The sequence below is a fragment of the Elaeis guineensis genome, chromosome 4 (genome assembly GCF_000442705.2).
Source record: "Elaeis guineensis isolate ETL-2024a chromosome 4, EG11, whole genome shotgun sequence".
NCBI classification, from domain to species: domain Eukaryota; kingdom Viridiplantae; phylum Streptophyta; class Magnoliopsida; order Arecales; family Arecaceae; genus Elaeis; species Elaeis guineensis.
Window position 1 is genome coordinate 6,964,902 of NC_025996.2, and position 15,876 is coordinate 6,980,777.

General features: G+C 37.7%; 2 non-coding genes across 2 annotated transcripts; one reads left to right on the forward strand and one right to left on the reverse strand.

Annotated features, from left to right (window-relative positions):
• Positions 1-9,587: 9,587 nt before the first annotated feature.
• On the reverse strand, positions 9,588-9,693 carry LOC140857691 (small nucleolar RNA R71). The gene has a single exon (XR_012141183.1). It is a non-coding gene; the product is annotated as a small nucleolar RNA R71 (small nucleolar RNA).
• A 5,443-nt stretch (positions 9,694-15,136) lies between these two features.
• On the forward strand, positions 15,137-15,242 carry LOC140857616 (small nucleolar RNA R71). Its single transcript, XR_012141108.1, has one exon. It is a non-coding gene; the product is annotated as a small nucleolar RNA R71 (small nucleolar RNA).
• The last annotated feature ends 634 nt before the right edge of the window (positions 15,243-15,876 follow it).

Below are 15,876 nucleotides of genomic sequence, written 5' to 3' on the forward strand. Positions count from 1 at the left end.
AACCCCCGATGATTCCTATTCTATTTATAAAGCAAGGGAACAAAACTTATTGGTTATGGTTGTGAAACGTCATTATTTTATCCTTTAAATCTCTGTGATATTAAAATCCACTCCCTTACAAGTACATGTACGGAGCATCCACAATTCTTCCTCCTATTGGCAAACAAAGAAGAGGAACATCTTTGTCTCCAAATATCCGAGAAGGTATAACAAAAAAAGATACTCCTTGTAGGTACTCAAATGGCGTACGATAGTCCAAAGCTTGAAGAGACATCCAGTTAATAAGATAGGCTGCAGAAAGAAGTACCTTACCCCAAAGAAACTTAGGAACCCTCATAGTGAAAGACAGAGATCAAGCTACTTTCAATAAGTGTCGATTTTTACATTCAGCCACATCATTCTAAGCAAGCGTATCAACACATATAGTTTAATGGACAATCCTATGAGCAGCTAATACTCACAGAACTCCCTATTCATGTACTCAGTGCTTTTATCAGATCTCAGAGTTTTGATTGTAGTATTGAACTAAATATTTACAAACTTATGAAACTTCTTGAAGCATCTAAAAATCTCATCCTTCATTTTTAGTAGATAAACGCAGATCACTCTACTATGACAGTCAATAAATATAACAAAGTACTGATATCCAGAAAAAAAACAGTACTACATGGGCCCCATACATTAGAATGAATAATATCAAAGATCTTAATACTTTAAGTGCCAAAAATAGGATAGATAGCTGTGTGTGTTTAGCAAACTCACATGCATCACAAACCAATTTATGCTTGTCACAAATATTATATAAACTAGAAAAAAATCTTGCTAATACAGAGAATGAAAGATGACCAAGCCTATGATATTATAACTGGAGTTCATGCACAGTGATGCGTAGTCGTTGATAGCACCAAAAAAATAACTCTACTCACTACGTAGGTAGGATGAGTCGAGATCGTATCCTCAGGGACCTTGGGCTAAGTTGAGATTGCAAGGTAAAAGAAAGAAGCGTTGTTTTTGATTTAGAAAATAAATTATCTTAAAATTGAGGTAATTAGAAAATAAAGAGCTTGGGAGTTTTGAATTAATTTGCACTAGCAGAGTTGTATCTCTTTTTTAACTAAATAGATGTGATTAATCTTAGAAAAAATACCTGTCTTTCCTCGACACGCTCCGTACCCGTAGATCACGGTGCGTCTCCGAAAAGTACTAGGTAAATAACTCTTCTTTCCTCGGCACGCCCCGTATCCGTAGATCACGGCACGTCTTCGGAAAGTAAAAGTTGTTCCTAATATTAATCTAACAAGAAAGCATAAATAAAAGCATATGAAAGGGAGCAAATAAAGAACTCATGATAATTTAAATAAAAAGCATAATCTTTATTGCATATAAAGAAATACAGGAAAGTTTAGAACAATAAACCATCTCTGTGTCGTTACAAAATTTCTTCTCCACTCCCGAGACTGCTAGCCTAGCTGCTCATGAAGTAGTCCCTTTTTATTCCTCTATGCAAGGCTCTAGAAGAATTTCTGGGCTCCCCCTTCAAATAGGAGTACAAGAGCCTTTTTATAGGTATTAGGAGGAAGGAGTTTTACATGATTTTCCGATATGAGATTAAAAAAATACTAAAAACCACGCGTCCAAATGCCGCACCCGCATCTGCGCCCGCCTGCACGTCGTCCGCATTCCGCATCCTGTGCTACTACCGCGATCCGCCCCGCATCTGCGTCGCGTCCGCGTCCGTCACCACCCCACGTCCACGCGTTCATGCGCGGGCGTTCACGCGCCCAGAGCATTATTCACGCGCCCAAAGCATTATTCACGCGCCCAAGAGAGAATTCCACGTGAAACAAGCTTTTCCATATTCCAAAAAGAAACTTTTGTTTCTTCACAATGACATCTATATCCTTTTGGATTCCTTGCATAGTATCTTCATTTTCTATAATACCGGATGCGTCTTTCTTTTATTTTAATTTTATTTTAAGTCCAATTTTCTTCAAACTTGAGTCTTTTCTATCTATGAATCGGACTCTTTGTATCGGCGATTATCTTTCCTATAAAACATAGAAAGAAACATCAAATTCTTAATAAATAAGATAAATTAAATATAATTTTTTAATTTAAAATACTTAAATTAAGTGTTTATCACACCCCCCAACTTGAATTTTGCTCGTCCTCGAGTAAAATAGATATATCAGCATTGTGTACCGACTCGGTCTTGAATCAAAATTAGGTTAGGCATCCCAAAAGGTAGATGATACTTGGTCAGACCATTAAAGAGATATTTCATTGGATTATCAATTTGACCCAATTAGTGGCTGAGTATTAACTAAAGAAATTTCAAGAGCTTTTCTTTCACCAACTCTCCACTTTACTCTTTAAATCCTCTAACTTAATGGGAAAGAGGTTTATTATCTTCTTGCAATTTAGTCCCTTTTTTTTTTTTTTTTTTTAACATTGCCTACCTTTTTACGTGAACCACAACGCTTACTTAGGCAAAAGGGCCCGGTTACTCAGTAGGAAACTAATGTTGTTTTTTTTTTTTTTTTTAAATAAATTTTAAGGAGAATTTTTGCATACCTCGACCTTTCCACCCAATTTCTCATTAAGCAGATTCTTTATTGACATCAGTAAGAAGAGGGTTGTAGAATCACTCCTAAAATTTAGTCTAGTCTAAATCCTACCATTCATTGGGTTTTCTTAATAATTTATTCCTCAGTATCTCTAAAATTATCTTGACCATTAATCATTCATTGTTTAGGATGCCTAATTGACTCTTAATCAAAATAAAATTTGGATACACAAAACTAATTATTTCTGATCATACTCGAGGATTTGATTAATTTCCTCCCCCCCAACTTAATCTACATTGTCCTCAATGAAGTAAGAAAGCAAAGAAAATAAAAGGAGAGAGTGCACCTGGGATAATTTTACTTCGGAAGTTGAAGATAGCTTCATTGATTAATAGGCTCTTGTTCTAAATTCCTGCAGCTGCAAAAAAATAAAAATAAAATCGTTGGGTTGCCTCCCAACAAGCACTAAGTTTTATGTCTTCAGCCAGACTGAATTGAGTCTTATGGTGGTTTTGGATCCACTAAATCAACAGATTCAATTAATTCTCCATCACTAATTTCATCTATGTAAGGTTTCAATCGCTGATCGTTCACTTTAAAAGTGTTCCCCTGTTTAGGATTTTTGAGTTCTATAGCTCCATGAGAAAATACCTGAGTTACAATGAAAGGTCCGTCCCAACGTGAGCGAAGTTTTTCAGGAAACAGACGCAACCTAGAATTGAAGAGCCAAACTTTTTGATTGGGCTCGAACATTTTTCGTGCAATATATTTATCATGGTATGCTTTAGTTCGAGCCTTATAAATTTTGACACTCTCATATGCTTCATTGCGTAACTCTTCAAGTTCATTTAATTGGAGTCTCCTATTGGAACCTGCATTCTTCATATCAAAGTTAAATTGCCTTATGGCCCAAAATACACGATGTTCCAATTCCACCGGCAAATGACAAGCTTTTTTGAATACAAGTCGATAGGAAGACATTCCTATGGGTGTTTTAAAAGCAGTACGGTAAGCCCATAATGCATCGTCTAAGCGAAGAGACCAATCCTTTCTATCGGGCCTAACCGTCTTTTCTAGGATATGTTTAATCTCCCTATTTGACACCTCTACCTGACCATTAGTTTGGGGGTGATATGGTGTGGCCACTTTGTGTGAAATATTATATTTTTTCATAAATGCTTCAAAATGTTTATTCGTAAAATGAGTCTCCCCATCACTAATGATCACCCTTGGAAAGCCAAATCGACTAATGATGTTTCGTTGGATAAAACTAATTACAATTTTATTATCATTAGTCTGTGTAGCTATTGCCTCCACCCATTTTGATACGTAATCAACTGCCACCAGAATATATTCAAATCCAAATGAGGCTGGAAAAGGTCCCATGAAATCAATCTCCCAAACATCGAAGATTTCTACTACTAAAATGGGGGTCAGCAGCATCATATCCTTCTTGGATAAATTTCTTGTTTGCTGACATCGCAGACAACTTCGGCCAAATTTATGTGCATCCTTGAAAAACGTTGGCCAATAAAACCCACTCTGCAGTACTTTTGCTGCAGTTTTTCTTCCACTAAAATGTCCCCCACATGCCGAAGAATGGCAAAAAGTGAGAATGCTTTGGAATTCACTCTCGGGGACACAACGGTGAATAACTTGGTCAGGATAATATTTGAATAGTTCAGGTTCTTCCCAGAAATAATGTTTAATTTGCGAGAAAAATCGATCCTTTTCTTGTTTTGTCCAGTGAGAAGGTACTTGTCCTGTTGACAAGTAATTAACAATATGGGCAAATCAAGGAGGACGGCTAGAGGAGATTATGAAAAGTTGTTCGTCAGAAAATTTTTCTTTGACCTCATCTATGCCTATCATGTGTTCAACTAAGATCCTGGAGATGTGATCAGCTACCACATTCTCAGAACCCTTCTTATCTCGGATTTTCAGATCAAATTCTTGTAAAAGAAGGATCCATCTGATCAAACGCGGTTTAGTATCTTTCTTTGAGAGGAGATGTTTCAGAGCCGCATGATCAGAGTAAACTAGAACCTTAGACCCTAACAGATATGAGCAAAATTTTTCAAGGGCGAACACTACTGCTAGTAGCTCTTTTTCTGTTGTGGTGTAGTTTAATTGGGCATCGGAAAGAGTCTTGCTAGCATAATAGATCACATGTGGCTCTTATTGATTTTTTGGCCTAAGACGGCACCTATTGCAAAGTCAGAGGCATCACACATAATCTCAAATGGAATGGACCAGTTAGGGGATTTTATTATGGGTGCTGTTGTCAGGACTGTTCGTAATGTGTTGAACGCTTTCAAACAGTCTTTATCAAAGACAAATGATGTATCCTTGGCCAACAAATTGCACAAGGATCTTGAAATCTTGCTAAAGTCTTTGATGAAGCGTCTATAAAATCCGGCATGACCTAAGAAAGATCATATTTGTCGGACCGAAGTAGGGGGTGGTAGTTTTGAAATGACCTCAACTTTGGCTTTATCTACCTCGATCCCTTTTTCAGAAATAATATGTCCTAATACAATTCCTTTCCGCACCATGAAATGGCTCTTTTCCCAACTTAGGACAAGATTTATCTCTATACACCATTTAAGAACTTTGGAAAGATTATGGAGACAATCCTCAAAGGTGGTTCCAAACACAGAAAAATCATCCATAAAAACTTCAAGATATTTGTCCACCATATCCGAAAAAATGGTCAGTATGCACCGTTGAAATGTAGCGGGTGCATTGCAAAGCCCGAATGGCATACGCCGAAAAGCGAAAGTGCCATAGGGGCAGGTGAAGGTAGATTTTTCTTGATCATCCGAAAATACAGGTACTTGATTGTATCCTGAATAACCATCAAGAAAATAGTAGGCACTTTGTCCTGCTAACCGTTCTAGGATTTGGTCGATGAAGGGCAATGGAAAATGATCCTTCCTAGTAACGGCATTCAGTTTTTTATAATCTATGCATACTCGCCATCCAGATGATATGCGAGTTGGAAGTAATTCACCTTCTTCGTTCTCCACCACAGTAATACCAGATTTCTTAGGTACTACTTGAGTGGGACTGACCCATTTACTATCGGATATGGGGTAGATGATTCCAGCATCTAACCACTTTACCACCTCTTTCTTTACTACTTCACGCATGTTTGTGTTCAATCTCCTATGCATATCTCGATAGGGTTTGGCATGTTCCTCAAGATGAATATGGTGCATGCAAATGGAGGGGTCAATTCTTTTTAAATCGGCAATGGACCAACCGATAGCCTCTTTGTGTTCGTTCAGAATACCAACCAATTGTGCTTCCTGATTAGGGTCAAGTTTGATGCAATGATTGCCGGGAGGGTGTCATTGAGTCCTAAAAATACATACTTAAGCGTAGCAGGAAGAGGTTTCAATTCTAACGTAGGTGGTGATTCTAAAGATGGGACTATTGGTGTACTGGCTAATGTGGGCAATGGCTCATACTTGATTGTCTATGGAGGAGTGGTTTTATCGTGTGGTGTATCTAACAAGATGTTAACTTCTTTCATATATTCCTCAAAGTCACACACTCCAAAGTGAGCCAAGCAAGTATCTAAGGGGTCTGGTGCTAGAATTATGGGTGTTGCATCTTCTATAATATCTTCTAGTGTATCTACTTCGAAGCAACTATCCATTGATGGTCCTTGGGAAGCACCAAACACATTCAGTCTTAGTTTCTTATTCCCAAACGATACGTCCATGACTCCTGTCCTACAATTAATGCATGCATTTGCCGTAGCTAGGAAGGGTCGTCCTAAGATAATGGGAATTTGTCTGGGATTGCCACTTAATTCTATATCGAGAACCAGAAAATCAACTGGAAAGTAAAACTCATCTACCTTGACCAAGACATCCTCAAGCATTCCACGTGGTTCCTTAATTGATCTGTCGGCTAACTGCAGTGTGACTGATGTGGGTTTCAGTTCTCCAAATCCAAAAAGTTCATACACCGAACTAGGTAAAAGATTCACACTTGCCCCTAAATCCAGAAGAGCTTTTTCAATGTGATAATCTCCTATAACACAGGAAATGATGGGGGCTTCTGGATCCTTAAGCTTTGGAGGAGTGGCATGCTGGAAGACAGAACTAGCCTGTTCAGTGAGACGTACTTTCTTTGGGATTTGTGATCTAGATTTACGTTTTTGGGTGCATGATAAACACTTAATTTAAGTATTTTAAATTAAAAAATTATATTTAATTTATCTTATTTATTAAGAATTTGATGTTTCTTTCTATGTTTTACAGGAAAGGTGATCGCCGATACAAAGAGTCCGATTCATAGATCAAAAAGACTCAAGTTTGAAGAAAATTGGACTTAAAATAAAATTAAAATAAAAGAAAGACGCATCCGGTATTATAGAAAATGAAGAAACTATGCAAGGAATCCAAAAAGGATATAGATGTCATTATGATGGAACTTTTGTTTCTTTTTGGAATATAAGAAAAAGGGATTCACGTGAATTTGATCTGGGCGGTTTCACGTGATTCAAATGCTTTGGCGCGCGTAAATTCTTTGGCGCGTGAACACCCGCGCGCGGGACGCGGCGTGGACGCGCGGGACGGGCGTGGACGCGCGGGGACGGGCGCGGATGCGGGACGGGCGCTGATGCGGGCACGGGTGCAGCATCTCGCGGGTGTGGGCGCACTGCAGACAAGTTCAAAATAAGGAAAAAAATAATATTTAGAAATGTTTTGAAAGATTTGTATTTTTTTAGTCCCACATCGAAAAATCATGTAAAACTCCTCCCTCCTAACACCTATAAAAAGACTTTTGTACTCTCATTGAAGGGGAGCCCAGAAATTCTTCTAGAGCCTTGCATAGAGGAATAGAAAGGGACTACTTCATGAGCAGCTAGGCTAGCAGTCTCGGGAGTGGAGAAGAAATTTTGTAACGACACAGAGATGATTTATTGTTCTAAACTTTCCTGTATTTCTTTATATGCAATAAAGATTATGCTTTTTATTTAAATTGTCATGAGTTCTTTAATTGCTCCCTATCATATGCTTTTATTTATGCTTTCTTGTTAGATTAATATTAGGAACAACTTTTACTTTCCAGAGACGCGTCGTGATCTACGGATACGGGGCGTGCCGAGGAAAGAAGAGTTGGTTACCTAGTACTTTTCGGAGACGCGCCGTGATCTACGGGTACGGAGCGTGCCGAGGAAAGACAGGTATTTTTCCTAAGATTAATCACATCTATTTAGTTAAAAAAGAGATACAACTCTGCTAGTGCAAATTAATTCAAAACTTCCGAGCTCTTTTTATTTTTTAATTACCTCAATTTTACGATAATTTATTTTCTAAATCAAAAACAACGCTTCTTTCTTTTACCTTGCAATTTCAATTTAGCCCAAGATCCCTGAGGATACGATCTCGACTCATCCTACCTACGTAGTGAGTAGAGTTACTTTTGGTGCTATCAACGACTACGCATCAAATTTTGGCGCCGTTGCCGGGGATCTTGGCACGGTTGAATTAAAAAAAAAAAAAAAAATTTTGAAAAAAAAAATTTTTTTTTTAAAAAAAAAAAAATAATACTTTTCAGTTTTTATTTCTTGTTTTAAATTTTTTTTCAGTACTTTCTAGCTAAATAATCTTATTTGCATAATTACAGAATTACCTTGCATAACTAATTTACTATTTAGAATTTTGCTGCTTAGAATAATTTGCTACTTTTCATAGCCCAGTAATTTATTGCTTTTCAGACTTAATCACTTAAATTTATTTTCTTGCAAAAAAAAAAAAAAAAAAAATTTAAAAAAAAAAATATATATAAAAAGATAAAATTATATATAAAAAAAAAAAAACCACTGACATTTCATAACACTTAACTAAAATAGCGTAACCTCAAATATAAAAATATTTAACCTGATTGGATACCTTGTTTCCTTGCATTGCATCTCCATAATTAATCTTAAGGGCAATAACCCATTAACCAGATAAGGTGGGGATTTGATCACCCTTCCTTGGCCCACAAATCACTCCCTTGCATTTGCATAACCTAGACCTTAATTTAAAATCAATTAGACGTCAGCCATAGGAATTTCGAGCTCAATAGGATAAGAAAGCTCTAGAGTTGAACCGAGTGCGGATTGGTTAATTGCTCGGTGTCTAAGGCAAGTGGTTAAAGAAAGTGGTTTTCAATTGGTTCCGTTGACTGACCTGGCCAACTTAGTTGGTGTCTAAGGAAAGCAACGAGCAGGGAACCTCCCACATCTTACGCTTACCTGGCCGAGTCAGTTAGTCAGTCTTGAGTTTGGAGTGCTCAAAAGCAATCTTGAAAGTTAGGAGCTGTCTAGATCTAAGTTAACCTTAGGATAGAGAGTCTATGATTGTTTAAGTTGATTGCAATTAACATCTAAACATTAATTAATTTCTCCCTTTTCATAGATTTAAGGTTCTTAGGTTCTTCTCTTTAGATTTTCTTCATTCTTTTCTCACTTTATTATAAAAATATATATTTAAAAAAAAAAAAAAAATTCTGTGTGTGCTCTACAGTATAATTGTAAGGTGTATGCTTGGCCGTAGATCGTTACGACCAGAAATCCAACCTTTTGATCCAGAAATAGAAAGAACCTTTAGAGCCTACAGACATAAAAAGATGGACCGAAATCAGGAGAATGATCCACCCAAGCAATTGAAGGAGTACTTTACTCCTTCCACATATACCTACTCTCCTTGTATTCAAGTACCCCCAGTGGAGGCCACTCAATATGAAATTAAGTCCAGTATAATCCAAATGTTACCTTCATTTTATGGACTTAGTAATGAAGACCCTTATAAACATCTTGAAGAATTTCTTGAGATATGCTCAACTGTCAAAATTCACAACTTCTCCGATGATGCTCTTAGGTTGAAATTATTTCCTTTTTCACTTAAGGACAAAGCCAAATACTGGCTACATACTTTGGATTCCATGACTATATCAACCTGGGACCAGCTACAAGGAGAGTTTCTCAAGAAATATTTTCCCATAGGAAAAACGAATCAAATAAGGAAAGCCATAACTAGTTTTTCCCAATTAGATGGAGAAATGTTTCATGAAACATGGGAAAGATTAAAGGATCTTATTAGAAAATGTCCCCACCATGCTGTACCCAAGTGGCAGTTAATCCAATGTTTTTATGATGGACTCTCTGAAAGACATCGACAAATGGTCGATGCATCATGCGGTGGGACATTTATGCTGAAAAGTGAGGATGAGGCATGGCAACTGTTTGAAATTTTAAGTGAAAATTTATTACATCATATGTCTGCCTCCATTAGAGATAAACCCATGTTAAACTCAAAAAGAGGTGGAATATATGAAGTAGGAAATGCCATAGATATCCATCAAAAGGTAAATGAACTGTCCCAAAAATTAGATCGTCTTCTAAACACTGGACAATCCCCGATTCCACCTAATCCAATCCAAGAAGTTTGTGCATTGTGTGCAAGTCCAAACCATTTTGTTAGTGAATGCCCAGCCGCACCCCAATTTCCTGAGTTTGTGCACGAACAGGTTCAGCAAGTCCAACAAGCTCGCAGACCAGGAAACGATCCATATTCGAACACTTATAACCCCGGCTGGAGAAACCATCCAAATTTTTCTTGGAGACCACAACCAGTGGTTGGTCCTGCCACACCTCGACCTCAATATCAAGACTCAACATATAGGCATGGACCATACCATCAATTTCAAAATGCTCCTCAACCATCTACTACTGGTCACAGTTCAGCTTTTGAGGAAAAAGTCCTGAAAGCACTAGAAAGATTAGAAGTCAACACTCAGACCCTTAACTCCCACACACAATCCATTGCTAAGCTAGAGACCCAAATAGGTCAACTAGCAACTGCATTCAGTAGGAGGGAAGGAGGAAAATTACCTAGCCAACCAGAGAGCAACCCAAGAGGGCAATTTGTGATTGAGAGTTCTAATACCCCAGAAGCTTTTTCTGAACATGCCAAATCAATCATGACTCTGAGAAGTGGGAAGGTCATTGAACACACTAGTAAAACCAATGAGACCGACCCTAAATCTCTAACCGAATCCAAATCACCCAAGAACAAGGAGGACCTAAAAATAGAGAAGGAACCAACTGCACCGGAATCATCTTACTTGCCTAAAGCCCCATTTCCGGATGCCCTGAAAGCCCCTATTCCTGCAGATAAGAAGGGAGGAAAACTCGATGAGATGTTGGAATTGTTTAAGCAAGTCCAAATTAATCTTCCCCTTCTAGACGCAATCAAACAGGTCCCTGCTTATGCCAAATTTTTGAAGGATTTGTGCACCCAAAAATGTAAATCTAGATCACAAATCCCAAAGAAAGTACGTCTCACTGAACAGGCTAGTTCTGTCGTCCAGCATGCCACTCCTCCAAAGCTTAAAGACCCAGGAGCCCCCATCATTTCCTGTGTTATAGGAGATTATCACATTGAAAAAGCTCTTCTAGATTTAGGGGCAAGTGTGAATCTTTTACCTAGTTCGGTGTATGAACTTTTTGGATTCGGAGAACTGAAACCCACATCAGTCACATTACAGTTAGCCGACAGATCAATTAAAGAACCACGTGGAATGCTTGAGGATGTCTTGGTCAAGGTAGATGAGTTTTACTTTCCAGTTGATTTTCTGGTTCTCGATATGGAAATAAGTGGCAACCCCAGACAAATTCCCATTATCTTAGGACGACCTTTCCTAGCTACGGCGAATGCATGCATCAATTGTAGGACAGGAGTCATGGACGTATCGTTTGGGAATAAGAAACTGAGACTGAATGTGTTTGGTGCTTCCCAAGGACCATCAATGGATAGTTGCTTCAAAGTAGATACACTAGAAGATATTATAGAAGATGCAACACCCACAATTCTAGCACCTGAACCCTTAGATACTTGCTTGGCTCACTTTGGAGTGTATGACTTTAAGGGATATATGAAAGAAGTTAACATATTGTTGGATACACCACATGATAAAACCACTCCTCCATGGACAATCAAGTATGAGCCATTACCCATCTTTTGTTGATTTTATCGCATATGACGTCTGGCTGAAGACGTAAAACTTAGCGCTTTTTGGGAGGCAACCCAAATTTCGTCTATTTTGTTTTAACTGATCATCATTTTTTTAAAAGAATAAAGGACCACTCTGTATGGAAGAGTCTGTTAATAAACTTGACGTCTGGCTGAAGACATAAAACTTAGCGCTTGTTGGGAGGCAACCCAACGATTTCATTTTTTTTTTTACTTTATCGCAGCTGCAGGAATTTAGAACAAGAGCCTATTAATCAATGAAGTTATCTTCAACTTTCGAAGCAAAATTATCCCAGGTGCACTCTCTCCTTTTATTTTCTTTGCTTTCCTACTCCATTGAGGACAATGTAGATTAAGTTGGGGGGGGAAGGAAATTAATCAAATCCTCGAGTATGGTCAGAAATAATTAGTTTTGTGTATTCAAATTTTATTTTGATTAAGAGTCAATTAGGCATCCTAATAAATGAATGATTAACGGTCAAGATAATTTTAGAGATACTGAGGAATAAATTATTAAGAAAACCCAATGAATGGTAGGGTTTAAACTAGACCAAATTTTAGGAGTGATTCTATAACCCTCTTCTTACTGATCTCAATAAAGAATCTGCTTCATGAGAAATTGGGTAAAGATCGAGGTATTAAAAAAAAAAAAAAAAAAAAAAAAAAAAAAAAAAAAAAAACATTGGTCTCCTACTGAGTAACCGGGCCCTTTCGCCTAAGTAAGCGTTGTGGTTCGCGTAAAAAGGTAGGCAATGTTATATATATATATATATATATATATATATATATATATATAAAAATCTCTTTCCCATTAAGTTAGAGAATTTAAAGAGTAAAGTGGGGAGTTGGTGAAAGAAAAGCTCTGAAATTTCTTTAGTTAATACTTAGCCACTAATTGGGTCAAATTGATAATCCAATGAAATATCTCTTTAATGGTCTGACCAAGTATCATCTACCTTTTGGGATGCCTAAACTAATTTTTGATTCAAAACCGAATTGGTACACAATGCTGATATATCTATTTTACTCGAGGACGAGCAAAATTCAAGTTGGGGGGTGTGATAAACACTTAATTTAAGTATTTTAAATTAAAAAATTATATTTAATTTATCTTATTTATTAAGAATTTGATGTTTCTTTCTATGTTTTACAGGAAAGGTGATCGCCGATACAAAGAGTCCGATTCATAGATCAAAAAGACTCAAGTTTGAAGAAAATTGGACTTAAAATAAAATTAAAATAAAAGAAAGACGCATCCGGTATTATAGAAAATGAAGATACTATGCAAGGAATCCAAAAAGGATATAGATGTCATTATGATGGAACTTTTGTTTCTTTTTGGAATATAAGAAAAAGGGATTCACGTGAATTTGATCTGGGCGGTTTCACGTGATTCAAATGCTTTGGCGCGCGTAAATTCTTTGGCGTGTGAACACCCGCGCGCGGGACGCGGCGTGGACGCGCGGGGACGGGCGTGGACGCGCGGGGACGGGCGCGGATGCGGGACGGGCGCTGATGCGGGCACGGGTGCAGCATCTCGCGGGTGTGGGCGCACTGCAGACAAGTTCAAAATAAGGAAAAAAATAATATTTAGAAATGTTTTGAAAGATTTGTATTTTTTTAGTCCCACATCGAAAAATCATGTAAAACTCCTCCCTCCTAACACCTATAAAAAGACTTTTGTACTCTCATTGAAGGGGAGCCCAGAAATTCTTCTAGAGCCTTGCATAGAGGAATAGAAAGGGACTACTTCATGAGCAGCTAGGCTAGCAGTCTCGGGAGTGGAGAAGAAATTTTGTAACGACACAGAGATGGTTTATTGTTCTAAACTTTCCTGTATTTCTTTATATGCAATAAAGATTATGCTTTTTATTTAAATTATCATGAGTTCTTTAATTGCTCCCTATCATATGCTTTTATTTATGCTTTCTTGTTAGATTAATATTAGGAACAACTTTTACTTTCCGGAGACGCGTCGTGATCTACGGATACGGGGCGTGCCGAGGAAAGAAGAGTTGGTTACCTAGTACTTTTCGGAGACGCGCCGTGATCTACGGGTACGGAGCGTGCCGAGGAAAGACAGGTATTTTTCCTAAGATTAATCACATCTATTTAGTTAAAAAAGAGATACAACTCTGCTAGTGCAAATTAATTCAAAACTCCCGAGCTCTTTTTATTTTTTAATTACCTCAATTTTACGATAATTTATTTTCTAAATCAAAAACAACGCTTCTTTCTTTTACCTTGCAATTTCAATTTAGCCCAAGATCCCTGAGGATACGATCTCGACTCATCCTACCTACGTAGTGAGTAGAGTTACTTTTGGTGCTATCAACGACTACGCATCAGTGCACAAATCCTTCAAAAATTTGGCATAAGCAGGAACCTGTTTGATTGCGTCTAGAAGGGGAAGATTAATTTGGACTTGCTTAAACAATTCCAACATCTCATCAAGTTTTCCTCCCTTCTTATCTGCAGGAATAGAGACTTTCAGGGCATCCAAAAATGGGGCTTTAGACAAGTAAGATGATTCCGATGCAGTTGGTTCCTTCTCTATTTTCAGGTCCTCCTTGTTCTTGGGTGATTTGGATTCGGTTAGAGATTTAAGGTCGGTCTCATTGGTTTTACTAGTGTGTTCAATGACCTTCCCACTTCTCAGAGTCATGATTGATTTGGCATGTTCAGAAAAAGCTTCTGGGGTATTAGAACTCTCAATCACAAATTGCCCTCTTGGGTTGCTCTCGAGTTGGCTAGGTAATTTTCCTCCTTCCCTCCTACTGAATGCAGTTGCTAGTTGACCTATTTGGGTCTCTAGCTTAGCAATGGATTGTGTGTGAGAGTTAAGGGTCTGAGTGTTGACTTCTAATCATTCTAGTGCTTTCAGGACTTTTTCCTCAAAAGCTGAGCTGTGACCAGTAGTAGACGGTTGAGGAATATTTTGAAATTGATGGTATGGTCCATGCCTATATGTTGGGTCTTGATATTGAGGTCGAGGTGTGGCAGGACCAACCACTGGTTGTGATCTCCAAGAAAAATTTAGATGGTTTCTCCAGTCGGGGTTATAACTGTTCGAATATGGATCGTTTCCTGGTCTGCGAGCTTGTTGGACTTGAGCTTGCTGAACCTGCTCGTGCACAAACTCAGAAAATTGAGGTGCGGCTGAGCATTCACTAACAAAATGGTTCGAACTTGCGCACAATGCACAAACTTCTTGGATTGGGTTAGGTGGAATCGAAGATTGTCCAGTATTTAGAAGACGATCTAATTTTTGGGACAGTTCATCTACCTTTTGATGGATATCTATGGCATTTCCTACTTCATATATTCCACCTCTTTTTGGGTTTAACATGGGTTTATCTCTAATAGAGGCAGACATATGATGTAATGAATTTTCACTTAAAATTTCAAACTGTTGCCATGCCTCATCCTCACTTTTCAGTATGAATGTCCCACCGCATGATGCATCGACCATTTGTCGATGTCTTTCAGAGAGTCCATCATAAAAATATTGGATTAACTGCCACTTGGGTACAGCATGGTGGGGATATTTTCTAATAAGGTCCTTTAATCTCTCCCATGTTTCATGAAATATTTTTCCATCTAATTGGAAAAAACTAGTTATGGCTTTCCTTATTTGATTAGTTTTTCCTATGAAAAATTATTTCTTGAGAAACTCTCCTTGCAGCTGGTCCCAGGTTGATATAGTCATGGAATCCAAAGTATGTAGCCAGTATTTAGCTTTGTCCTTAAGTGAAAAAGAGAATAATTTTAACCTAAGAGCATCATCGGAGAAGTTGTGAATTTTGACAGTTGAACATATCTCAAGAAATTCTTCAAGATGTTTATAAGGGTCCTCATTACTAAGTCCATAAAATGAAAGTAACATTTGGATTATACTGGACTTAATTTTATATTGAGTGGTCTCCACAGGGGGCACTTGAATACAAGGAGAGTAGGTATATGTGGAAGGAGTAAAGTACTCCTTCAATTGCTTGGGTGGATCGTTCTCCTGATTTCGGTCCATCTTTTTACGTCTGTTGGCTCTAAGGGTTCTTTCTATTTCTGGATCAAAAGGTTGGATTTCTGGTCGTAACGATTTACGGCCAAGCATACACCTTACAATTATACTGTAGAGCAAACACAAATTTTTTTTTTTTATAATATATATTTTTATAATAAAGTGAGAAAAGAATGAAGAAAATCTAAAGAGAAGAACCTAAGAATCTTAAATCTATGAAAAGGGAGAAATTAGTTAATATTTAGATGTTAAT